This window comes from Cricetulus griseus, chromosome 6, assembly GCF_003668045.3.
Source record: "Cricetulus griseus strain 17A/GY chromosome 6, alternate assembly CriGri-PICRH-1.0, whole genome shotgun sequence".
NCBI lineage: Eukaryota > Metazoa > Chordata > Mammalia > Rodentia > Cricetidae > Cricetulus > Cricetulus griseus.
In genome coordinates, this window is record NC_048599.1 from 125,992,048 (window position 1) to 126,019,693 (window position 27,646).

At 36.8% G+C, this 27,646-nt stretch overlaps 1 long non-coding RNA gene across 1 annotated transcript in view; it reads left to right on the forward strand.

Annotated features, from left to right (window-relative positions):
- The first annotated feature begins 2,580 nt into the window (after nt 1-2,580).
- Nucleotides 2,581-27,646, forward strand: part of LOC113836283 — a 65,413-nt gene continuing 40,347 nt past the window's right edge. The window contains exons 1-2 of the long non-coding RNA XR_003486345.2: nt 2,581-2,660; nt 4,448-4,528. This is a non-coding gene — a long non-coding RNA (uncharacterized LOC113836283). The remainder of the gene's footprint in view (nt 2,661-4,447; nt 4,529-27,646) is intronic.

The window sequence follows — 27,646 nt, forward strand, 5'->3', positions numbered from 1 at the left end:
TCTACCATAACTGTAATACAAATGATTAATTAATAAGTGGCTTTATACTGCATAAGATTGGTTGTCTCTGTGCCATGAGGGTAGATAGACTTTTATTAGGAATTTTAAAAGCAGTTGCAAGCTATTATCTGTGAGTCTAATCAGGCTTAAACTCTATTTTGTTGTTTTTAAAGATTTTTTTTGTTGTTGTTTTTTTGAGACAGGGTTTGTCTGTGTAACAGCTCTGGCTGTTCAGAAACTCACTCTGTGGACCAGGTTGGCTTCAAACTGACAGAGATCTGCCTGTCTCTGTCGCCCAAACACTGGAGTTAAAGGTGTGTGCCACTACTGTCCAGATTCAGCTTAGATTTTTATAGTCTCCAGTTTTTATTCGAACCCAGCCATGCATATTCTATCATAGGCTTAAACTATATTGTCTAAAGCCTGGTCCATTATAGCAAAAGTTTTTCTAGTCCTCATCTAAAAGATCATGATTCGGGAATGTATTTTAAGCTTTTTTTGTTTGATACTAAATTCAAGAGGTACCTATTGATTTTATAGCCAAACACTGACAATTTGTGTAAAAGGTTGGAAAGCACATCCATAAGGATGCTGGAGTTTGGTCTCAGTCTTGATTTGATGCTGTTCTACCTGCACTACCTGAGGCAAATTGCTCACCTTTGCAAAGCTTTCACTTTCTCACCAATGATAAATTTATGATCTCTCTCATATTTGCGAAAATATTAATTTTTAATAACACCTAAAATAAAATAAGTTCCATGCTTATTATAATTAATATTGAATAGCTTAAGTCTAAGGGTTTGAAGAGTCCATTATCTTTTGGGGTGTAAGCTTTCATAGTTTGTCCATATTTCAGTGTATGTCCCTGTAATCCAATCACATATGGACACCTAGAACTGAACCTCAAGAGCTGCAAAAAAGTGAATAAATAAGAGAAGATTAAGCTGAGAAGAAATATGGAGGGGGAAGGGATCTGGGAGGAGTTAAAGACTAAATGTGGGAATACAGATGATCAAAATAATCTATATACAAACATGAATTCTCAAAGACTGGATTAATTAAATAAAATAAAAACAATTTCTTTCAGAATCACATTGGTTCAAATTAGGGATTTGCAATTAGGACTTGTTAACACTTTGAGAAATAGAGTATGACTGTATAAATTTCCTTCTTGAAGAATTATAGCCAAATAGCTATTGTCTCACATTTTTATAGAATCAATTAAAAGAAGCATTCCAATTTAAACTAAGAATCAGTTTAAATGAGAAATTATTAAAGACATAATTCGTTGCAGGATGCTGGGTGGTGGTGGTGCATGCCTTTATTCCCAGCATTCGGAAGGCAGAGGCAGGTGGATATCTGTGAGTTCAAGACCAGCCTGGTCTACATGAGAGAGTTCCAGGACAGCCTCCAAAGCCACAGAGAAACACTGTCTCAGGGAAAAAAAGATTTCGTTTCCATTTTCAGTCAGTCATGTACAGTTAAGTAAGACCCTGATCTTAAAAATTATAGTACTCTGGTGAGATCATTTATCTAGGATTGTCAAGGCCCTGTGGCAACCTCTCCACCCAAGGAGGCAAATATTAGAACATTATCAATATACAAGGAAGATGTTACCAAAATTCTTGAAACAATTGGGTTTATAGTACACATACATGATAGATAATTTGTATGACCAAATTAGTACTTTACAAAATTAGGGAAAGTTGATATGAACCAAAAGGAGAAAGAAAAGGAGACTCTTCCATGGAAAGGGATTCTAGGGATCAGATAAGGAAAAATAGATTGAGAATGGAGGATCTTTGCATTAGCAAGTGCTATTCTGACCAGAATATTGGCACAGGTGTAAGAGTGGCAAAAGAATTCCTGAGGACACCACTGCTAACAATGTATTTGAGAGTCCTTAGGCTAGAGAACATCATGAAATTACTCAAGCAAGCTCTAACAAGGGCTTGAGTTGTGGGGGGACACTAGAAATGAAAAGAAGGAACAATTTTAAGAATTAACACAACTTTCTAGGAGTGCATATAAATTCCCTTAATGTTTTCTCATTATCTAATTCTTGTGACATTTTTGTATAGGTATTATCTACAAAGAATAGAAAAGAAATGGAAGATGTAACAATAAGTCTTTCTGCCAGTCGCCTGAGCCCTGCTGCCACATTGCTGCCCCCAAATAACATACAGAGTCTTATATTATTTACGATGCTGTTGGCCAATGACTAGGATTTCTTATCTGCTAGGTCAGTCTTAATTATCAACCATAATCATAAGACTTATCTTATGGAGGATGCTAGAATGGAGACAGGTGAAATGTATCCTGTCTTGCCGGGATCACGTGATGGCTCCAGAGCAGAGAGCAGGAGGGAGGGAGGGAGGGAGGGAGGGAGAGAGGAGAGAGAGAGAGAGAGAGAGAGAGAGAGAGAGAGAGAGAGAGAGATTTCCTGCTTATATTCTGAGTCTGTCTGCTGTGTTAATTCCTACCTGTGTCACAAGACTTATCTTTACTACATTTCCCAGAATCCTCCTTGATTCCTAGTCCCGCCTAACTTACTTCTTCATTGGCCAACAGTACTTTATTCAACAACCAATAAGATAAACATACACAGAAGGACTTGCCTCATCAGGAAGATGGGAACAGGAAGCACACAGTGAGAGATGGTAGGTGTGGATTCAATTTGACTTCCGGGGTTCTAAGTGTAACATTTTTATATCATGCTACAGGTGCTGATTGGAAGAGGGAAGCAAATGAACAAAAAGAATTCTTTGATTTTTGGCTTGGGTGAGACTTAGAATTCCAAAGAGCAATTGCTTTATATCAGAAAATTATATGCTTGATTTGTCATTTAAAGGCACAGTGATCCAGTGATGTTTTCAAAAACTAAGGAGAGAAGAGGTGCTCAGATGTCTTGTAAGAATACTTCTCTTGAGACCAGCTAGATTTTTGTATGTTCTCATCTCTGTTGGGACTGTTGCACTTGCAGATTCATGTCTCAATGACTGAGCAGCCATAAACCTTTAAAAAGAAGAGAGGGATATAGAAAGAATAATGCCAGCAGGAAATCTCTAGGCCCACATAATGGTTCTGCCATATGTACTTTTGGAGTTGGAACCAAAGTCTTATATCTTATGGGAATCTCTGTGGAACTTTTGGCTGCAGTCTTGGACATGAGATTGAGGAACAGGAGCCACATCTATAATCCCATTTCCTTGATTATCAGAAGTCTTTCAATTAGTTAATTTATTTATTCGCTTATTCATTTTTAAGGTTACTGGAGAGACTTGAAATGCCTGGGGGAATACCCAGTGAAGAAAATTTAAGCAATGGTGGCCATCTTGGCATTTCTTTTTTTTTTCCAACTTTTTTATTTGAATTAGAAACAGGATTGTTTTACATGACAATCCCAGTTCCCTTCTCCCACCTGTCCTCCCTTAACCCCTCAACTAAAATCTTATCTGTCACATATCTTTTCTGCTCCCCCTGGATGGTGAGGCCTTCCATAGGGTGTCATCAGAGTCTTTCGTTTCCTTTGGGGTAAGGCCTAGTCCCACCCCTGTGTGTCTTGGCTCAGGGAGTATTCTTCTATATGGAATGAGCTCCCAAAGTCCACACCTATGCTAGGGATAAATACTGGGCTTCTACAGGAGGTCCCATAGATTTCTGAGGTTTCCTCACAGAAACCCATGTTCCTGGGGTTTGGATCAGTCCCATGCTGGTATTCCAGCTATCAGACTAGGGAACAAGAGTTCCCAGTTGTTCAGGTCAGCTGTTTCTGTGGGTTTCACCAGCCTGGTCTGGACCTCTGTGCTCTTCACTGGTCCTTCTCTGTATCTGGGTTCCAGTTCAGTTTGGTGATTAGTTATAGGTGTCAGCTTCTACTTCCACCAGCTGCTGGATGAAGGCTATAGGATGTCATATAATTCAGTCATCAATCTCATAATGGGGGGGGGATTTAAGGTAGCCTCTCCTCCATTGCTGAGATAGTTAGCTGGTGTCATATTTGTAGATATCCAGACATTTCCATAGTGCCTGATTTCTCTGTAAACCAAAAATGTCTCCCTCTATTATGATATCTCCATTCTTGTTATCATGTATTCTTCCCCTGACTCATACTTCTGCAGTACCAGCTCTACTCAACAGGCAGAAATGAGGGGACCAACTGAGTATTCAAGTTTATGTACATCCAAAACAAAAATTCTTAAACTCCAGTAAAAATGACTAAGTTGGCTATGTAGTACAAGACTTCTTGATTATTATACACTGAAAGAATGGACAACTGATAGACTGAATATTCTCTGAATTTCTCACTAAGCAAGTTGTGCATCAAGTTCTTAATCTGTAGAACAGAAAATGGTCTGAATAAGAACCTAAAGATGTAGATGTTATACAAGGTTCTAATGAAAATTAGAAGACCAATTACTCATAAATTTGTTTTCTGTAAAATAAGGCCAAGCTGATCAAACTCTGAGTTGCTACAAGTGAAAGTGTTATAATGACAACTGACATGTACTCTGAACACACTCCACAGGTAAGGAGCTCTTCTTATTGTTACAACTCATTATATTCTTGCACTCTCTCAATCCCTTTCATTTTGCTTCCCCTTTTGGATCTCTCATACCTATGTCAATGATTCCAAATATGAGCCAAGAATAAACTTAAGAAAATGCACCATTCTCTCATCCTTGCATCTCAGTTGCTGAAAGGGTCAAAAAATAATATAACCATTTGCTTTTGAACCCACATAGTTCTTTAAATAAAAGGCAAAATCCTAACATAATCCTATGGCATTGACATAGTAGAAAATTACTATAATTATGCAAATTAAAATAAGTCAACAAGATTCAGAACACAATACACGATAAGTAATGTTTTTGAAAATAACAGTCACCGAGCCTGGTCATTTGCACTTAATAATAGGATCAGGAGGGAGCCTAGTGTCTGGGGAGAACAGCTGTGGTAATAGATGTATTATGGCTTTGATAGGTTCACTCTAGTAGTTTTATTTCTGTATTTGCCTTAGATTATAGAATGCTCCCAGAGTGCCATGCTATTGAAATTCCCATCATTCCCAGGGCTTTAATTAAGTGATTGGATTTGACAGAACTTGAATTGAGGAGGCCCAGCACTATGTCACTTTATGCCAGGATGATAGTATCAGGGCCCTGGCAAGTACATGCTTGGCTTTAATTTACATCTTGGGACGTCTCACTGTGAAGCATAAAAAACATATGCGTCTGTGTGATTTTAAAAGGCACTGGATATAGCATATCATGGTGATACTGTCCTCATAAAACCCAGAAGAAGGATGATATATTTCTTGGTTTAAGGACAAATTTGGACATAAAAACCCAAGGTTGACTGAGGTTGGAACCACTTTCATTCAGTTCTGAAAATAAACTAAACATTCCTTGCAGCTTTTAGCACCACAGCTTCCCTCTAATCTCTCCATCTATCCCATAGATACCTCGTTGAATAACAGGTGTCAGTATATTTTTTTTTCTGGCAGAGCTAGGAGAATTTGGAGCAATAAGGTATGAAATAGTAAACACCAATTATGTGCAGAGGTTTTTTTCTCTGGTCTTCTGTCTCTTGCATAAAGCATCATCTCATCTTCATCAGACACTACCCACTTCCTGGGTAACAAAAACAAACCCAAATCATTATGTGTAGCTGAGCTTGCTTTATTTTAAACCAAAACTAGCACCAAAGCTTAGGTGTATAGATGTGTGATTTAGCAGTTGTTACTCATTGCAAGGCATTACAGAACCATGTCTTTTTTTATCCTGTTTGATGCAGTGTGTGTGTGTGTGTGTGTGTGTGTGTGTGTGTGTGTGTGTGTGTGTGTGTGTGCGCATGCGCGCAGGCTTAGGACTTTGACATGAGTTTCATGATTGACAGAGAAGAAAATAGATAATATTGAATTATTAAACACATTGTTTTGGTAAAAGAGAAAAATAGAGACTACTTTATGTCTAGTTGGGCTATATACCATCTAAATCAGATGGAGAGATTGTTTATAGCATCCCTGTGAAGGGTCTTACTGGATATTATGATTCTTATCAGCCTTTATTTATGCAGGGTGAAGTGTTCTAACAACACTTACTGTTTTGGCCCAAATCGTTATATAAGGAAGGTAGAGTCTCTCGGGTACTTTTCTTACATTGTGATATCCATCTTTTCTCTTTTGTGCCAACCTTGAATATGGTCTTGTGATTCTTTCCATAGCAGGATTCAGACACATACTTTTTCTACTATTTTTCTCTTTTTATAAATGTCTGATCTATTATCTTTAGTGACTGCCAATCTTCTAGAAACATTGATATATTAGCAGAGATAATTTCCTGAATATATTTCGTATAGTTGGATCTTAAATAACAGGTATATGTGAATCAAACATTCTGAGGCAGGCATCTCTTTACCATATTATTCAAATCATATCACAAGAGATAATAAGATGCCACAGAAAAATGGAGACAGGAGTTACAAACTTGTTTTATGAACTTGCACTTAAGTTGCATTCTGTTAAACTGTGATGACTGCTCAGATTAAAAGCTTGTCAAAAACGATCCCAAAGTGTATGATGAATTATCTCATTGTTGAATAAGCCTCCCATTGAGAATGACAGAAAAGTTGGACAAAATATAAGAGTGATTTACGTTAAGAGCCATGTTATTTCTAGATGAATTGATTAGACAGACAGACATACACATGATGAGAGAGAGAGAGAGAGAGAGAGGGAGAGAGAGAGAGAGAGAGGAAGGAAGAAAGAGAAAGAAAGAAAGAAAAAAAGAAAGAAAAAAGAAAGGAAGGAAGGAAGGAAGGAAGAACAAGAGTGCACTAATTTCTGGTGCTGGGATTGAACTCAGTGACTAGCCCTTGTTAAGGTATTGCTCTGCATACAGCTTTTCTCTGGTACCAGTTCCTGACCTGATATTCTGTGAGCTGATTTCCTCCTGGAAAGAGTCACCAATTCTTGGGCCATGAAAGGAGGCATCAGATCCTGAAGAAAGCTGTAGCTGTGAGGCAGAGGAATCCACAGATGATTAAAAACATAAAAGAAACAAAAATTGAAGTTCAGAGTTATAAAGGTTACTGGGACTTGAGAGACACAGACGCCAACAAGAGAAGTATAGAGAAATGAGCTTCTTTCTTGATGCTTTGTGGAATTGTTTGTTTGTTTGAGTATGTTTGTATGTGCACATTGTGCATTTAGGAGCCTGCAGAGGTATGACGAGGGCACTGGGTCCCCAGAACTAAAGTTACAGGTGGTTGTAAGCTGCTTTGTGGATTCTAGGAACCCAACACAGGTTATCTGCAGGAGCAATACATGCTTTAAACTGTAAGGTCTTCTTTCCAGTCCTGTTGTGGGATTCTTATGCTGAGTAAAGCTAGATATAGTGAATTAATCAGGAAAGTCACTGTCTCAGTTACTTCTCTGTTGCTGTGGTAAAACACCATAACCAAGGCAACTTATAATGGAAAGCAAATGGTATGAGTCTGTTGAAACCTCAAATTCCACCCCAGTAACACACCTCCAACAAGGCTGTACCTTCTGGTTCTTCCCAAATATTTCCACCAACTGGGTACCACATATTCAAATACATGAGCCTGTGAGGGCCATTCTCATTCAAACTGCTATAGCCTCACTCTGTAAATCAGAGTGAAACCCTGGAAGGTATATGTCAGATTGGTAAACCACAGTTTGAGAAAGATTTATAAACACTGTAAACCAGGTCTGACTTAGTTATGTTGGTTTAGTTGACATAGATCTAACTCAGTTCACCTTGGCATCCTAAGCATAATGTAGAAGAGCTTCTGTAGTTTATTTTATTTTTTTAACAAAACAGAAGTGATAGAGGATGGGGAAATTAAGAAACAAGGGTATATAAAAATGAAGGTAATATGAGAACACTACTTAGAAATCTACATCTGGTAACACACACACACACACAAAAAAAAAAAACATAAAAGAGAAGCTGAAGGTATATACCACACAAGGACAGACAACACCAGTTTTAGAAGTAATGGGTCATTTAATAAAAATTTGCCCTTTGGATTACCTCTGCAGAAATTATTACCCAGAGAGTACCTGCAGGCACTCATAACTATGTAGGATTGTATTAATTACTTTTCTATTCTGTGATAAAATACCACTAACAAGACAACTTATAGAAGCAAGGGTTTGTTTGTCTTGTAGCTCCAGAGGGGTAAGTTTCCTAAGGAAGGGAAGCATTGTAGCCAGCAGCAGCAGGCTGGAGCAGGATGTTGAGGGCTCACATCTTTAACTACAATCAGGAAAAAGAGAGTAAACAGGATCTGGCTCATTGCTTTGAAATCTCAAAGCCTATCTCCAGTGACATGCTTCCTCCATACAAGCCATACCTCCCCAACAGTACCCCAAACTGGGAATATTCAAATATTCAAATGCCAGAGCCTGTGGAAAACATTCTCATTTAGACTACCACAGTGTACCCCCTTGCTTCTATAGGCTCTGGTAATATCGACATGCAAAATGTATTTGGTCCCACTTCAAAAGTCTCCATAGTCTTTCTTTCTATATGGTCTTTAAAAGTTCAAAGTCCCTTCTCAGATTCAAGACAATCTCTTAACTGTACCCCCCTATAAAATAAAAAAAAGCAAATTTCATACTTCCAATATGAGATAACACAAAATATATATTACAATTATTTCTTTCATTGTATTTCTTTATTCCCTACTCATCTTCTCCATTGTAGACCTGCATAAGAGTGATTACTAATTACAATTGGGAAAACTTAATATTAGGTTGCCGCCACTAAAGACATTAATTCACTAGCTTTAAATGGAGAGGCAGGCAGTTCTTGGGACAGGGGCTGAAAACAGCCACACAATAAAAACTCAAAAAGTAGTGAAAATAGTGAATATTAAGTTAAGTTAAGGAATGGAATCTGTGAGGGCTGAGAGGGATATAAGCCATGATAGGGGTAGAAGAAGAAAGTAACATGGAGTAATTAGCTGCTCCTGATAACACACATGTATGAATATGTAATAAAACCACATTAATCAAAAAGCATAAGTAGAAAGAGAATTTTGTGTCAGATACAAAGATGAATCCTTATATTTCAAGAGTATGAAGCTTAACCTGTACCCAGCATGAGCCTTTTAGTATGGGGCCACTATTCTAATGGCATTAGATAAACCTGCTCGTCTTATATCTAGAGCTTCATGATCAAGTATAAATTGCCTCTTTATCTATATCTAGGCAAACAATCTGTTTGTACAACATGGTAACATATTTTAAGCCATAAGGACTAACATTCAGCTGATTTGTATTTCAGTTTCTCCCTATGAGCTATGTGTCCTAATGATACATCCACCCCCACCACACATAGCAACAACTACAAAGCATATGGGATAATGGAAAGATGGAGCTTCACAAGACTTGGAGATTGTTAGGGACTTAGGGGATATCAGTGTTTTCGATTATTTGATTAGAGAATACTCTGTGGGCTGTTCCCATAGCTTTTGTTGCACAGGAAGTGGGTGAGGATCAAATGTGGGTAAAGCACACTAGGTTATAGGAGCCAGTAATGTAATGTACAAAGGGAAATGTTTACAAAGTTGGCAGTTTTGGTAACTACCAAAAAAAAAAAAAACAAAAAAAACAAAAAACAAAAAAAACTACCTGGAAGCTGACCCCTGAGGGAAATGGTTTCATGGGAGTAGTGATACCAGTGTGCCTCACAAAGAATTGAGATCTATGTGGAATCATTGTATAGTTTGTTTAGATGACATGATTGCCTAGATTTTGTATTTTAAACACATATGTCATATTATTTAAAATTTAAATTAAAACGTAATTTTATTCCTTAATTATTTTAAAGTATGTGTATATTGATGTTCATGTGTGTTTGTGTGTTTGTGTGTGTGTATGGGAGAGAGAGAGAGAGAGAGAGAGAGAGAGAGAGAGAGAGAGAGAGAGAGAGAGAGAGAGAGAGAGAGCAGATGCCCACAGACTTCTGCAAAGGATATTGCTTTGCCTAGGGCTGGAGTTACAGATAGGTGGATGTAAACCACCTGAGTACTGGGAGTTAAACTCTAGTCTTTCAGAAGAACAGCAAAGGCTTTTAATTGCTGAGCCATCTCTCCAGTCCCCCAAATTAAGTTTGTATTAAAGTGCTTATTGCCTACTATATATAAATCACTTTAGGCAAGACATTGGCTTAGGGGTTGTCCTTGAGAAGTTTGGAATGAAACTCATAGATCTACAGTAAAAAATTTCCTATAATTATTTAGGAACAGTTAAGTCTAGGACAGGGTAAGCATATCAATGAATTGTACAGGTATATGGATATATTTCTTCTGAGTGATAACAGTTAAGTATGAGAGAAGTCATTGTGTCTTCCTTTTGATCCCACAATTTTCCAGGTGGAGTCATTTACTCATTCACAAGAGTAATTGAAAATTGCAATAAAAGAAAGATGTCAGAATATTCATATATAGTTACATTAAACCCTGCCTTGAATGTAACCTCCATTTGTCCAAACTCTTTTAATCTAACCCCTCACACTAATGATATTTTTTAGCAGAATTGATTCAGAAGCACTATAAGGCAAATAGGATGCTTTAGAAGCAAGTTACAGACATTTGATAGGTTCAGGTACAATTATTCTTTCTGTTGTGCTGCCCATTCCAGTAGAAATGATAGATAAGAATAACAAATTATTAGCCCCATTATTTATCATCACCTCCTTCTGACTGTGAGTGTACATGTATCTGCACTTGTTGTGTTTCAGATATGACCTTGGAAATGACCTTTTCCTAAAGATCATCAGTTTTTTTCCTATGATTGAGATTCATAAGAAGAACTGGTCATATCTTAATACTTTGTCTTGCATGGTGTTTGTCATAGACCTGGTACTTATTAAGTGCTTTCCTATTCCTGTTGACTGGATGGATTTTTTTTTTAAATGAGAAACTGACTGAGTGCCAAGGGTTCAGTTAAGGTGGCTGGGGTAAAACAAGGAAATTCATCAGTTTATAAATGGGAAGCCAATAAGACAAGGTTGCAAACCCTAGCAGCTTTTTTAAAAAAATGGCTTATCAATCTTTTGAAGTAGAAAATGATACTCCTTGCACTTTTTCCATACCAAGAACAAAACAAGCCCACATAAAATGTAAGACTGGACCTAGCACTCATGTTATTGAGTGTTAGAGCACATGAAGAGAAGAAAGAGACATACTTTCATGGGCTGTTGGGAGTTATTTTATAAGGTTCTTCTATGCACAACTCAGCTCCAGGCATCACAAAGTTTCAAGTATACAGACCTTCACCTGACCCATTCAAATATAAGTTGCTTTTCTCATAACATAGAATCTCTGAACATGTCAGGGCTTTTTTCACACTGTCATAACATTTCTCCACATAGCCACAAAATCATCAAAACCAGGGAATTAGCATTGATGTAGCACTGTTACATAATCTCAGACCCCTGTGAGTGGTATAGTTCTTTCATCCATTATTTACCAGAGCCAAAGATCTAGTTCAAAATCATGTCTGGCTTTCAGCTGTTGTTTATTTTCTTCAATCTGAAATGCCTACTTCATCTTTCTTTCCATGACCTTGACACTTCTGAAGATTATATGGTAGAGATTTTGAAGAATGTCATTGAATTTATCTGATAGCTTCTCATGAATACGCTTTATATCACTGGCAGAAACATACAAACATGATACCATGATTTATTTTTCATGTCAGGGATACACAATTTTGATTCATCATGTTGCCAGTGTTTAAAAGATGATATTTGCCTGTTTTCACTATTGCAATATAATATTCCCTTTTTGATTTATAAGAATTTGGTAGAAAGTTAATTTGATGCTCTATCAGTGTCTAACTCATCATAAAATGTGCCATTCATTCATATAAACTTTCCCTCATAAAACTTTCAAATTATCCATTTAATTATATTGGTAAAATCTTATTTCTATAATCAACTGATTATACTTTATAGTAATTATTATTTGATTTGATGTTTGAATTATCCCACATTTTTTTGAGGTGCACCCTTGCACCTCAGATTCTACCTTCTTTTGACATCATCATGGTTTTTTGAACATGGCTTTACTTTCTGGTGTAAAAAGGGTTTCTAGACTGTCTGGGTGGCTTATTGTTCTAGTCCTTAAATCAGTCACTTCTCTGAGGGACCTGGTTCCTTTTAGTGATCAATAGCATTTAAGATTATTAGCCCAAGTTATATGTCAAACACTTCAATTCTCAGGTTTCTACATATAGATTTTTCAGGCATTCCTGTTTTAGCAATGTGTGGAGCAGCAGAAGTTACAATTCATTAGTTAATTTGGTTGTTCAATTGTCCAGTCTTTGTTGGATGGCTCATCCCACACTGATTACATTCATTCCAGTTTCTCTCTTTTACAATGCAGATCTGATGGAGTAGCATTACTAATGTCTTGTATTTTATTATAGCTTCTATACTCTATTTGTAACCCTCTCATTTGTTAGAAACTTGGGTTATGAATTGAATTGCAGTCTAGCAGGAGAGACTAATGGATATCAAATGTAGGAAGTATTAGAGTGAAGTGTAGATTTCTATGGGAGAATCTGATGGCAGTACTTTTGTGTAAGAAAAGGGCAGGGATCTGGATAAGAATCAGTGACAATTTGTTGTGAAGAAATATTTAAGATGTGACCTTAAGATCAATTGGATAGTGAAGGATAAGGAGCTAAGATGGAGAAACATTCTTGCAAGTGGAGAATATAGTCTGTATAGAAGCCCTACGGCAGGAATATGTAGGGTATATTCAAGGAGCAGATAAAAATGCAGCATGTTGAAAGCATGGAGATCTAAGTGGTGTGAACTAAGTGGTTACTCTTGGAGATGCCTTAAGGATACAGACACAAATTTGTTTTCATCTTAAGGCATTGGGAAGCAAGTACTAAAGGGATTTAAACAAGTAATAATACATTTTGTGTTTTATGAAGAAACCACTGGGTGTTTTATGAGGAATGAGGGCATGTCAATAAAAGAAGATTCATTTCAACTATTAAGAGTGTATTGAACAATAAAAGTAAGAGATGCTAATCATTTTGACTAGTCTATAAGCATTTCGTTAAGGGTCAAGGAATGTGTACTATAAAGAGACCACAGAAAGGGGGAAGTACAGATGTGTGAGGAGGAGAGAACCCGAGCATGCCACCTTACAGAGAGGCCCCAGAGAACAATTTGCTGCTGAGTGCTGCTTATGCTGAGGGCAAGGCAACCTCAACTACTGAAGTTAAAGGAATCAGCATTCAGTTTGCACAGCTACTATGATTGCTACAAGATGGACACATGCCTCTAGTCATTCCTTAAGACACAATAAGTTTTCATTCCCGATCTTGTTTGTATTATCAAGGATGCTGGCTCTTTATTTTCCATTATTTTCAATGTTCAGAGGGTTAGAATACAGAGCCAGTGGTTTAACTCTTCGTGAGATTTACATGAATGCTGAATCAATTCAGATCCCTCACTCTACACTTTTTATATGTAAGCCAAAGCATGATCTTTTAAAGATTTATTTATTTGTCTGTTTATTTAAATATGTGTGTCTATGTATATGAATACACATTTTAATGTGCCTGTGCATATTGATCAGAAAAAAATCATTGAATTCCTTGGAGTTGGAGTTACAGGTAGCTGTGGGCTGTACATGTGAGTGCAAGGAATTAAACTCTGGTACTGTGGAAGAGAAGCAAGGTTCCTACCCACTGAGCCACCAGCCAAGTAGTTTTATAGAACTACTTGGGGATTTGTTTGCTATAATTTGCAATTAAAACTATCTTCCTTGAGCTTTTACCATTGAAAGTAAATTAATATAATGTCCACAAACAAAACTACTTTTCTCCAAAACCTTTCAATTTTCTAATCTTTTCTTCTCAGAGCTTGACCACCATTTTCTTTTCCTCACCAGAACCCAGGAAGCCATTCAATTCCTTTTGTCCTTCTTCTCGCATGTGACCCATGAACAAAGCTGTTTCTCTCCATCTCAAACATAAATCATGAACACACTGCTTTTTATGTATCAATTTTCCCACTGCAGCTTGATGTATTATCACCTCTTCTTAGTTTGCTTATAATGGTTTCATAGCTGCTGTGTCTATCTCTTCTCTCATTCCCATATCCTCATAATACATTATATGCAGAAAACAAAATCATAATTTAAAATTGCATGTTAAGTCCTACTGCTTCCTTCTTAGAATTGTCTGATAGCTTCCTACAACGCTTTAAGACATAAGCAGCATGCATCTGGCTCCTCACTGCCATGCTGTCTCCATCTTGCCAATCACTTTTCTTTTTGGAGTTTCCACACCAGCATCACTCACCTTCCTTTTACATGTTCTTAACAAGAACAATGGCACTCTCTGGGGCACTTTTATGTGCATTTCTTATTGCTATGAATTGTGTCATTCCTATCAGTGTGTGAATGTCATTGATTCCAAATGTTGTGCTGTGTGTAGGTCATTCTATGAAAGGCCTCACTCCTAATTCTGCATCATGTATGATGTTCACAAGTATCTTGCCAAATATTCATGTCTGGGAAAAATCCACATCTGACTAGTACATAAAACCTAAGTCTATTTTAAACCTAATTTCAAAATACTTTTGAATAATTTTAATAAACACTGAAACTTCTAGGAATGTGACTGCATTGCATATCGGGGGAGGATTGTTTGTTATAATTATCAAGAGTTGCTCACTGTTTCAGAAAATTACATCACCAATGACAACGCCATTTGTGATATTCGAGTTGCCAATTCAGCACACCTGTACTTGACTCCATTTGTGGTTGTCACCTTCATACAGATTCTAAGTATAGACACAAACATCTGACTCCTTCATATGGCTTCTTATTTTGACACCCGAGAAGTTTCATATAGAAATGCATATCATTTCATTATACATTATCTTCTATTCCTTTTACCTCTTATTATAGTCAAGGCATTATATTAACATTATCAGAAATTCTTTGTGCAAATATATTAGATATAAATTTCAGGGTAAAATGTGACTTTAAAATTATTTGCTATAAAAGGAGGGCATTGGGACCGGTTGGTTGAAAATACTGCTCTAACACATTAAGTTTTGTCTTACCCTAGTGCTCTATGCTCCAATTTAGCAACTTTTGAAACAATGGGCAGATTTCTTACTCAGATGTAGGAGCGAGAATATAGAGTGGGTAAATGTTAATTCACTCTAGGATTAATCCATGAAGCTATATTGTAGGCAGAGATTATGAGCCATTTACTAATATTTTTATTTTCTTTATTAGGTAGATTGTTGAAGGTGGGTTTAAAGGAGTCCACAAATACCCAGATAAAGGATTCACAGGTATTCATTAGGGGAGCACTCAATAGATGGTAAATAACCACCATAGTCTTCCTGCTCCTGAAAATGCAGTCTCTGCCTTTCAGCATGCTCCAACCACAACCAAAGAGATCACAAGCCTACCGCTCCTTTTCCTTATGAGGGGTCATATCTGCATACCTGAAGCCACATCCTAAGGTGTGGCCACCATTCCAAGTGCACTGGTGGAGCAAGATGCCACTACATTTTTCCTTTTTGTCTAAATAAGAGGGTTTTAAACCTGATACAAAAACTATATACAATGATAACAAATATCAAATATATTCCAGGAGAAAGAAATGTGAAAACATCTACAAATTTAGATCTACAACCAGCAAGAGCAACATTAAGCAAGAAATACATACTAAATGTCCAGTCCAAGGGAAATGGCATATAACAGAATATATTTTGATATCTGTCCTATTCTGTAAAGTCTAAGTCTTGTACCTAATATGCTCTAGTTAAGATAAGAGAGAATATTCATTGTGACTATCCAGTCTTCAACCTCATTAAAGACCTGAGAAGGAAAATAATAGTACTATGTTATGTAAACAGAAAGTGCAAGCAGGTGACTTCCTAAAGGAGTAAGAAATGACAGAAACAGCAGGGTACCTGGTCAGTCACCCAAGGTCTCACTATAATGTTGGGAAAACCAATTTGGCTAAGGCCTACAGTGTCTGACAGACCATATCAGAAGCTGGAAAATTCAGAAGACTGTCCTACCCTGATTTGGCAAGGTTCAGCAGTCTCCTTTTGTTTATCTCCTGCTTGTCTAATTAAGACAGCATATCCAGTGTTAATGGTTAAGTCAAGGGCAGTTCTTTGCCCACAAGGCCAGTTTTGCCAAGAAGAAAATGAACTCCAAATGGAGTGTTACGGGTGCCCATCATACTCTTGGGAATAGCTTGGTGTTTCCAGGAGCAATTTTGTCTTGTGTCAATGGAGTTCTAAATTATTCAAACATTTAAATGTCATATTCTGCATGTCTTCGAAGTGTTTGAAGATCAAATATCTATGGTGAGTACATCTCTGAGCACATAGAGAACCTGCCTGACATAACTAGGTATAAGAAGAATGGGTGACAGTAATCTGTAATTCTCAAAAACATATATTGCTTATTGACTGAAAGTTTACATATATAAATTAAACAATCTTTAAACAGCTGTGCAGCACAAGGACAATGACTTCAAAATCGTAAGTATATACATATGTGAGTAAATATCTAGATCAGAGGTAGAACTGAAAAAGCTTGATTAGAGATAGAACTGTATAGTGCAAAATGATAAAAGAAATCCTAAATAGTATCAATATACAAAATATCTTAAGTGTATGTAGAAACAAACCTACATACAATATGATAAGAATAACTTTACATTTGTGCACAAAAACATTGTAAACAGAAAGAGTAACCTCCACAGTATGACAAATATAATTTCAAGTTTGAAACAATATACAAAATACCCAAGACAGGAATATAGATAATAGTTGCTAAAATAGTTCATAAGAAGATACAGTAATTTATCTATATCTACCTACATATCTATGTTCCATCTATATCTATATCTTTCTATAACCCATCCCATCCATTCCCTTTATACTGGTGGAATAAGATGCCATTAAGATTGTATTCACTCCTGTCCTTTGTCCCCAGATATGACCATGTAGGAAAATAGAAAAATATTTTCAGTATTTACTGCTTTTATAGTTCTTTTGTCCTTGTGAAAACCACTGCTTCCAGGAATCAAACTTTTTAAGTGGCAGTGTATGTTAGTACTCTCCCAACTTCCTTGCTAATTATTTCATTGGAGTTGTGTTGCAGGATATTTGTACACTGTGTGAAGATGTATTTCTGTGATTGGTGTAATAAATAAAAAGCTGAATGGCCAATAGCTGGGCAAGAGGTATAGTCATGACTTCCAGGAGAAAGAGAGCTTTGGGGTGAAGAAAAGAAGAGTAAACAGCCATCCTCAAAAGAAGCAGGATGGGTAGTATAGAGATGAGGTAACACCATGTGGCTGAGTGCAGATTAATATAAATGGGTTTGTTTAAGTTATAAGAGCTAGTGGGAAAAGTCTAAATAAGGCAGAACTTTCATAATTAATAAGAACTCTCCATATAGTTATTTGTGAGCTGGTTGCCTAAGGGAAATTCCAACTACAGAGTTGCTCTTATTGAAAGCATTTGGAAGAAATTTGGTGTACAAAGATTTGTTATAGAAACACTCTTGAGTAGCACTCTGACTACTCAAGAACATGATATGAACAAGAAGTTGTAGCGTCAGTTTTATTTTGAATTTCAATCTCTTGTTGAGTTATATAATAACTGTATAGAAAGAAAGGCCTGGTTTTTATGCAGTCTGTTTTTCTTGTGTATGTAGTCTTTTTATTCAAGTGTGAGGAGGATTTTCTTAGATAAGATATATTTTCCTTAGATTTCATCTCTATTTCTTTATGGTCATGACATAGATTTTCTCATAAATCATTGTTTTTAGTGAAGAAGATTTCTGCCTTTTAGAGAGGGGTCTTCTCAGATATGTTTCAGAAATTTTGAGCAGGCTTCATGGAAGCTAATGATATGAACTATTTTAAATCAATATTGATTGTATTTATTGAAAATATCTGATGATGTCCAGTGTGGTTTGGTTGTCACAGGGTGATGGGGATCTATGGAGAAGTGCTCATTGGCAGAGAAAAGAACTTAATCTCTTTTGTTGTAGGTGGTTGCTACAGCTTGAGATATCCAACAAAGCTGAAGAAACATACTGTCCTTGAAAAGGCAGCTTCACTAAGCTCCCAGGTCCCACAATAATAATCAAAGGCCAATGATACCTTCCAGAAACACTGAGAACATAGACTTTAGAAACTTTTTATTTTGTTATTTATTTGGGGTACCTTTCTACACGCCAGATGCAGGTAGCTTTGCAGGATATTCTTGACATCATTTTTTTTTTAAATAGAGAATCCAGCTCCCCTGTTCTGGTTCCCAGGGTGGATATTCCTTCTAAGAAGTGCAGGCTTGATTGTTCTTTGGTAGTGCTCTCAATTTTCAGGTTACTTATGCATTAAGTAAAAGAAAGAGGGCCAACTTTTCTTCAATGGTATGGCCATTGGTAGGCTACCTGTGCTCCTACGGAGGTCCCAATGCCCATGTACACATAGACAACACTTAGTGGACTCAGTAGAAAAAAAAGACATGAACTTATGGGAGGGGCTTATTGAGAAGTGAACATGGTGAAGTAGTCTTTGGGGAGTTGAAAGGGGAGAGAGTGGAGTACCTATGATCAAAATACATAGTATGCATCTATGACATTTTCAAAGAATAAATAAACAAAAATAGTTGAGCCAGTGATAGAGTACTTGCTCACATGCAAAAATGACCTAAGTTCAATTCTCAAACCTGAAGGACAAAAAGAAATATCTTCATCAAGGGGTTTTGAAAAGACTGGAAAGTCTTTCATTCAAAATTAATTTGTTTCTGCTGTATGCCATTTACTTTTAGTTGTTATTATAATTAGTAATAAATTAATGGCAGCCATTAGTCAGGACCTATGCTTTATTATTCTTTATGTCTTGAGGGCTGCATTAAGGCAAAATATATTGTTAGTATGGTATAACGATATCAGGCCCAAGGATCAGAAACATAGGGCCAGGTTGTGTATTTTCTCTTTATACTATCAGTTCTCAGAACAGAAGTTAGAACATGTATTCTTTTCTTTATAATATTTGTCGAATAAATAGGTCAAGAAAAAAAGAAATTTTAATTGGACTGTGGTTTTCTTATCAAGTGACATTTAAGCCTAGATTCACCTTTTTCCCAAAGGTTAGCTATAATAGGACCATGGGAGAGGACTCAGTGGGTTAAGGCACTTAATGCCATGTCTGACTACCCACCCCGGATCTTCAGGACCCACATGGTGGAAGGAGAGAGAAACCCTTGCAAGTTTTCCTGTTTTGTGTGTTGTACACACACACACACACACACACACACACACACACACACACACACACACACACAAAACTATAGTAACTTTCCCAGATATACCCACAGTCTTGATTGTCCAATCCTCTTCTTCCTTTTTCTCTCAAATACTTAGAATTGGGAAACATGAATTCTCCTGGCAGAGGTCTCCAGTATGACGAATCCCCCTTGACTCCAGCTGCCTGGTACTTAGGCTTTCAAGTGCCTCCCTAGCATTTTGTCCACAGCATTGCTGAAGCACTTCTCACGCATAATTGCATTTACAAAAAGCCCTTACCATATGCCATTTCTCTTTCATGAAATTGTACATATGTGGATTTACTTTTATATACTTTGCCACAATCAGGAAAAATCTTACTTTGATTCGATGCACACCTGTTGGAGATAATTTGAAAAGGGGGAATAAGGAGGTAGAAATTTGAAAGAGCAAAGAAAGGTAAAGCAGGTGGCAGAACAGGAACAGGAGAGAGAAATTTAAAATGCAGCTTGTGGAGAAACTAAGGTGGCCGAGCAGGCAAAGTTAAGATTGTGTTTGTTCCATCAGCTGGAGGGGGTACTGGCGCATATGTTCTTCTGAGGAGAGAACTAGTCAGAGCAGAGCTGGAGCAGTGCTGGGGTGGAACACAGGCTGCAAGGTACTTGGTTGTATGTGGAGTAGCTTCCTTCACAGTAGTTTCTGGATTTTCTCATCAAGTTACAGTGGCTATTTGAGGTTACCATGAGGGCCCCAGGAGACAGATCACCTTGTTTAACCTTCATGTGAGGTTTGGTATATACAGAGCAAAGTAAAGATACAAGTACATTGTTGAAAATACAGGGAAGGTTTTTTTGTGTGCTATCCTTGTTTGTTTTGAAGAAAGACAAAACCCGTCTATCATAATTTCCAGAGCTTTCTTTTCAGTCTTGTTGGCCCGGTCCTCTTTCTCCTAATTGCTTATTTGCTTATTTACTGTTTGGAATGTGGATTATCTGGGCATGAATCTCTTTATTGGAGACAGAAAATTTATGTTTATGTAGCACTGTACAAATTGCATGAGTCACAGAAATGCAAAATGTAACTTTATTCGTCTTTCTAGAACCAGACATAATTTTTAATCCTCAGCTCTCCTTTTCAGTTTGAAGCAGGAAGATTCATTTGGCTAATTTTAGTCAGTTTTCCAATGATGTTGAATTTAAATTCATTCAAATACAAGATATCTTCCACTGATTCTCTCTTATGCTAGTGTTAATAGTGTGCTCATGTGCTATTTATGGAGCAAGGACAACCTGTTCCCTGTATTGATCTTCAATGATCTGACTTCTGTGGCATCAGTCAATACAAACAGCATTGGAGCTCCACCTTCCATTTAGAATGATATTGCATGATCTATATTGTAGCAACTTACTGTCCACATGGCCACTAGAATCATTCCCATCTGTTGACTTTGTAATTATATCCAATAAAGTTTCGGTCACATGAAAAATATCTGGTAGTCCTTGATTCTAAATGGATACTTGAGGACTTCCATGGAACTATGGACAACCCAATTCATCCATGTGTTCATCTATTATTCATACATGCATGCATCTATCCACACAACAAATATTATTGAGTTCCAAGTGCTTACTAGGCACACATTATAAACATTTCCTTCCCTGAAAGATTTCATTTTCTAATAGGATGAAGAATGAAAATATTTTATCTGCCTAGGCACGAAGTTTAAATTATGAAAACTAAATTTGTTAACCTTTGCATTCCACAACATATTTTCTGTGCTAGTTCTATTCTGTTGCTGTGATAAAAATGCCATGAGCAAAAGGGACTTGAGGAGGAAAGAGTGTACATACCCAGGGTCACGGTCAGTCAAGCGAAGCCAGAAGCAGGACCTCAAGGAAGGATCCTGGAGGCAAGAACTGAAGCAGAAGCCCTAGAGAAATGGTACTTACTGATTTGCTCAGCTTGCTTTCTTAAGTAACCCAGGACCACTGGTCTAGGGTGGTACCTGCCACAGAGAGTTGGGCCCTCCCATATCAATCATTAATCAGGAAAATGCCCCACAGACTTGCCTATAGGCCAATCTGATGGAGGTGACTTCTCAGTTTAGAGTACTTCCTCCCAGATGTCTTGGTTTGTGTCAAGTTGACAAAAACCAACCAGCATACTGTCCACATTAACACAATTTTATTTTATTTTATATTTTTTATGAAACTCGTGCCCAAATTCATGACTTTTAGCTCGTCAATGGGAAGTTTCAATGGATTATTTAAGTCTTCAAATTCTGTGAGCTTCTTGTCCCCTTCCTCAAAAAAGAAATATTTGCTTTCCTGTTTAATGCTTCTTCTACAACCCCAACAATTACCTTTCTTTACTTAACACCCAAATTGAAAGACCTGCCTTAAACCATTCTTTTGATTCCTAACAATTTTCAAAACTGCCTCTCCAAGAAAGCTTCAAAATATTGTTAGGCTCATAGTATCCTCCTTTATGTTGTGAGGAATAAAGTCAAGTTGGCCTTATCAATGGTGTGTTGGTAGTATTTGGGGAGCCAGCACTTGACAATGTATCATTATAACTCAGTAGCAAGGTAAGCTTTTAGAGAAAGATACATTAGTATACATAATTATCTACATTAGTTGTACAAAATTATTTCAAATATGATTATTCATGATCAAAAGTAAGGCTTTTCATTGTCAATTATGGTATTGCTTGAATACTATGATGTGCCTTCTTTTCAGGGGATATTAAAATATAATTTTCATTAATAAATATGTTAATATTACTATAATGCAAGTGTCAGCCATGTGCCAAATATTGCCTTTAGGCTCTCTAGAGGATGCTGGATACTGAGTGTCCATCAGCTTTCTTGGAAACAACCTCCATGCATTTACCTGTTACTTGGATTAGGCTCATATAATGTAGGACGCAGGACTAAATCTATGGTTAGGTCTTTTGTCTTCTGCTGATCTATCCAAGTGAAGTGGGTTGAACAATAAAAACACAGTCTAAAACTCCCTTGCTAAGTGTCTCAAAAAGCTATCTTGGCCAGAGTTCTTAATTGTAGGCAACAGAATCTGACCTAACAAGTTTACTTGGAAAGAGATTTATGATAGTTCACACAGTTATTGGGAGAGTTAAAAGTACAGATTCTAGGCTGAGTTTCTGGGAACAATGCCCGGAACCACATAGAAAACTGGCTTGCTAAGGAAGCTGCTGCTACCATTGGCCTCAGAACGCCTGTGCGCCTGCCATATCAGGAAGATATCACACTGGGCAAGGGCCACCACCACCACTGTAGGTCTCAGAAGATGCAACCCCTCCAACCTCCCAGGACTCTGGTATTTGAAAATGATTTTAAAGGTGTGTTCCATCAGATAGCAGCATTAGTACCACCTGGTAACTTGTTAGAAATGCAAATTATCGGGTCCCAACCCAGACCTATGGAATCAGATGATCTGGGCATATGGCCTAATGATTTATGTTTCTGATCCAGGCTAAAGTCTGAAAACGGGTGCTGTCTCAGATTGCTCACTTTATTCTGCTAAGTCTTGTGTAAATGAAGGCAAACTGCTTTGTGGACATAGAGCATACAAAGAAGCCTGTTGCTAAAGGAGACTGGAGCAGTACTCCTCTGAGTTCAGTAAACATCTCAACTATCTTGGGACCCTGTTAAAACTACAGATTCTGAGTTGAAGAGATATCTCAGTAGTTAAGAGCTCATGGCGCCTTTCCACAAGGGCCAAGTTTAGCACCCAGTATCCATGATGGGCACCTGTAACACAATCTGTTGATGCTAAAATTTCTATGAAAAAGGTCCTCTGCATAAGGATCCTGTTGTATTTTCATATGTATTTTTATTACTTTGTCTCAATAGGAAGTCTCCTCTATCTTCAGAAGTTGTAAATGGCTGGGTATTTTATTTTAGAAGGAAGATATGTTGGGTTTTCCTAAGTTAAGACTAAATTAAACCTAAATTGTTAGAAAATTTCTTAATTATTAATTTCTCCAATGGAGGCAGAATCTACTCAATAAGAAAATACACTGAATTCATTAAAATCAAGCCCCCACCAAGACCATAGTCTGCTTTTCAGCCAGCCAAGAGAGCTTAAAGTTGTCTTGATGTGGAACAATTCCTGGGAGATTCTATTGGCTTTACAGCCTTTTTATTAATTCCATGGCTAAGGAAACTGGGATGAATTTTACAGTCTCCCTTTTCTTCTTGTTTCTTACCATCCATCAAGTATCATGAACAAGGCTTATGAGCAAGAGCAGTAATGTTGAGCAGCTTATGTTTCTATTCCACTGTGGGTTTCCATGCTGGCCTCTTCTACAAAATGAAGGCCACAGTCTCTGTCAGATGGCCCATCCCATATTGCTCCCTCTCATCCAGGTTCTTGCCTAGCCTTTCCAGATCTGAAGGGGTAATGGCATTCCTTGTATTTTCTTACAGCTTCTCCACTTTAATTTCAATTAACTCCATGTTACACTGTGTTACTGAAATGTTTACCCACAAAGGCTCATATGTTGAAGGCTTGCTTGAAAGATGGTGGTAGTTTGTAGAAGTGATTAGATCAGGAAGGCTCTGACCTAACCAGTGGATTAGTCCATTGTTGTGTTCATAATTTGATGGCTTTGCTGATATGTGGTTGCAAGCAGTAGGGAGAGCCTAGGTAAAGGAAGTATATCACTAGGAATACAACTTTATACATCATCGCAAGACTCTCCCCGCTCCCCTTTTTGCTTCATTGTTACACACAGCTAACTCTGTGATGTTCTGCCATGCCTCAAGCCAGAATAATGGAGTCAGCTAACATTGAACTAAAATTATGAGCCAAATAAGCCTCTACTCCTTTAAGTTGATTTCTCTGTTAATTGTCACAGTAATGAAAAGTGGACTCACTTCTTTTTTTAAATGCTCCTCAAACCTTCATTCTCAGAGTGATAACTAAATATGCCCATCTAAGCCAGAGATGAAGCTTGATGATTTGTCTTCTAAAACCAGTAAGGTATGGGTCCTGCTCTCTCCTTTTGGCTGCAAAGTAGTTGACTAGTTTTTATTATTATTTTTTTATTTTTTGACTTTCAAATTGTTTTGTATACTATTCATCCAAATAGAAGATACTACTTGAAACACTCTTACATTTGCATGATTAGATTTGGTGTGGAACTATAGTGTTTTCTAGTTCTATATACAAAATGGAATACTTTTCAGCTGTAAGGAAAATGAAGTCATTACATTTCTATGAAAATAGATGCAGCATATTTTCTTTGTTTTGTTCTTAGTATGAATTTTTAATTTTAATGGAAAATAAGTTTTAATCATGTACTTATTTATGTGACTAAACCTAACTTAAGTTTCCTGAGATATTCAAACTCCATGTTTTGCTTACTAGCCAGTAATCATTTAGAGGACACAAAATCATTTGTTCAGCAAATGAACCAAACTCATTTCTGGATAGAAAAAAACAGGCATAAAGACCTGTTTTAATTTGGCTTAAGCTATTGAGTGTGCCTTTGATATAAGCATCAGTGGTGCGATTGATTTTTAGGCTACCTATGGAACTTTTACCATAAACCCCAAAATTTTCAGTAGTGTTATATATGCTTTTATCTTGAGAGTAGAATTAAAGTTAGAATTTATTTTGTATTTGAGAATGAAGTAGCTTATGAATCCATTATCTACAGGTACTTGCTTTGGATTCAATGAATAATAAATATAAGGAACAAATAGATGAATGAACAGAGATTGGCTCTAAGAGGAAAAAATATGAGAGAATGATAGCAGGACTGTGGCCTGGGAAATGTGCTACACCCAGGGTACCAACCTTGTCAGTAACTGCTTTATAGGTTGAACTCTGCAGATTGTTTCCTTTGGCTTTCTCATCTGTCACAAACTCTCACTTCCAATGATGATTAGTAAGTACTGATTATGAGCCCTGTTGTAACAGGCATATTTCAGGTAGAGGTCATGCTGTCATTCAACAGAACAGAATTTACCATCCAGCTGGAAGACATTTCCTTGGACTTACAGTAATACTTTCTATGCTACCTTTCTTTTGTTTGAACTACAGGTATGTTGGTCATGATTTTGCTGAGACTTTTAGAAGCAGGGACTAATAATTCTCTAATTTAAATGAGAGAGAAATGGCAAATAGTAGTTTCAATTTAGGGACAAATCTTGATTCTTAGGAGCACTTCTATGTACTTGATTTTTTTTTCGAGACAGGGTTTCCCTGTGTACCTTTGGAGCCTATCCTAAAACTAGTTCTTGTAGACCAGGTTGGTCTCAAACACACAGAGATCCACCTGCCTCTTCCTCCCGAGTGCTGGGGTTAAAGGCGTGCACCACCACCACCCAGCTAGTATGTACTTGGTTTGTGAAGCAGTGGTGAACTGATGGGAAAACTGGAAGGACAAGATGTTATGACTTAGTCCTTTATCTTAAAGAAGCTTATCAGTTTCATGAGGTTCTGTTTATTAATTGTAGATCTTAGAGACTGCACTATTGGTGTTCTGCTCAGAAAGTCATCTCCTATACCAATGCATTCACTGTATCTGGTTTTATGTTGAGGTGTTTGATTCACTTGGTCTTGAAATTTTGCAAGTTGATAACTACAAATCTATTTCCATTCTTCTACATACAGCCATCCAGTTTGACCTACAGTACCATTTGTTGAAGATGCTGTCTTTTATCCAATGTGCAGTTCTGGCTTCTTTATAAACAATCAGGTCTTCATATGTGTTTGGATTTATGTCTGGTTCTTCATTTTGATTCCATTGAACAAAGTGTCTGTTTTTATGCCAATTCCATGCAGTTTTTAATTACTATAGCTCTGTGTACAACTTGAAATTGCCAATATTAGGACACCCATTTGTTTTCTTATTTTTCAGGAGTGTTTTAACTATTCTGAGCTTTTTGGTTTTTTTCATATGAAGATAAGAATTATTCTTTGAATGTCTGTAAAGAATTGTGTTGGAATTTTGATGGGGATTGTGTTGAATTTGTAGATTGCCTTTGGAAGAATGGCCCTTTTTATTATGTTAATCCTACTGATCCCTGGCCATGGGAGACATTACCAACTTCTAATATCTTCTTCAATTTATTTCTTCAAATACTTGAAGTCTTTATGAATCTTTCACATGCTTGGTTAGAGTTACCCCAAGATACTTTTTATATTTAGGACTGTTGTAAAAGGTGTTGTTTCTCTGATTTCTTTCTCAGTCATTTGTATATAGGATGACTAGTTATTTTTTTTTTAAAGTTAATCTTGTATCCAGACACTTTGTAGAAAGTGTTTATCAGCTGTAGGAATTCCCTGGGGGAATTTTTAGGGTCACTTATATATATACTATCCTACAATCTATAAATAACAATACTTTGGCTTCTTCCTTTCTGATTTGTATCCACTTGATCTTCTTCAGTTTTCCAGTTGTCCTATTGCTATAGCTAGAATTTCAAGTACTATAGTGAATAGATATGGAGAGAGTAGTCAACATTTTCTTGTTCCTGATTTTAGTGGAATTGTTTTGAGTTTCTCTCTGTTTAATTTGATGTTGGCTATAGGATTGCTGTAAATTGACTTTATTATATTCATTGTCCCTTATATCACTAATCTCTCCAGGACTTTTATCATGAGGGGGTTGGATTTTGTCAAAAGTTTTTTCTGCATCTAATAAGATGATCGTGTGGTTTTTTTTCTTTCAGTTTATTTATATGGTGAATTACATTTACTGATTTTCATATATTCCACCATCCCTGCATTTCTGGGATGAAGCCTACTTGATCATGGCTGATGATCTTTTTGGTTTGCAAAATTTTATGAAGCATTTTTGCGTCTATGCTCATATGGAAAATTGATCTGTAATTTTCTTTTTTGTTGTGTCAGGGTGACAATGACCGCATAAAATTAATTGGGCAATATTATTTCTATTTTCTGGAATAATTTGAGGAGTATTGGCATTAACTCTTCTTTGAAAAAATTCTATGCTAAAGCCATCTGGCCCTAGGGCTGTTTTGGTTGGCAGATTTTAATACTGCTTCTATTTCCTTAGAGGTTATAGATCTATTTAAAATGTTTATCTGATGTTAATTAATTTATGTAAGTGGTATCTATCAAGAAAATTATCTGTTTCTTTTAGATTTTCCAATTTTGTGAAGTATAGGTTTTTATTGTACATCCTTTGATTTTCTGGATTTCCTCAGTGTCTCTTGTGTCTCCCTTTTCTTTCCTGATTTTGTTAATTTGGATACTCTCTACCTTTTAGTTAGTTCATATAATGGTTTCTCTATCTTACTAATTTTCTCAAA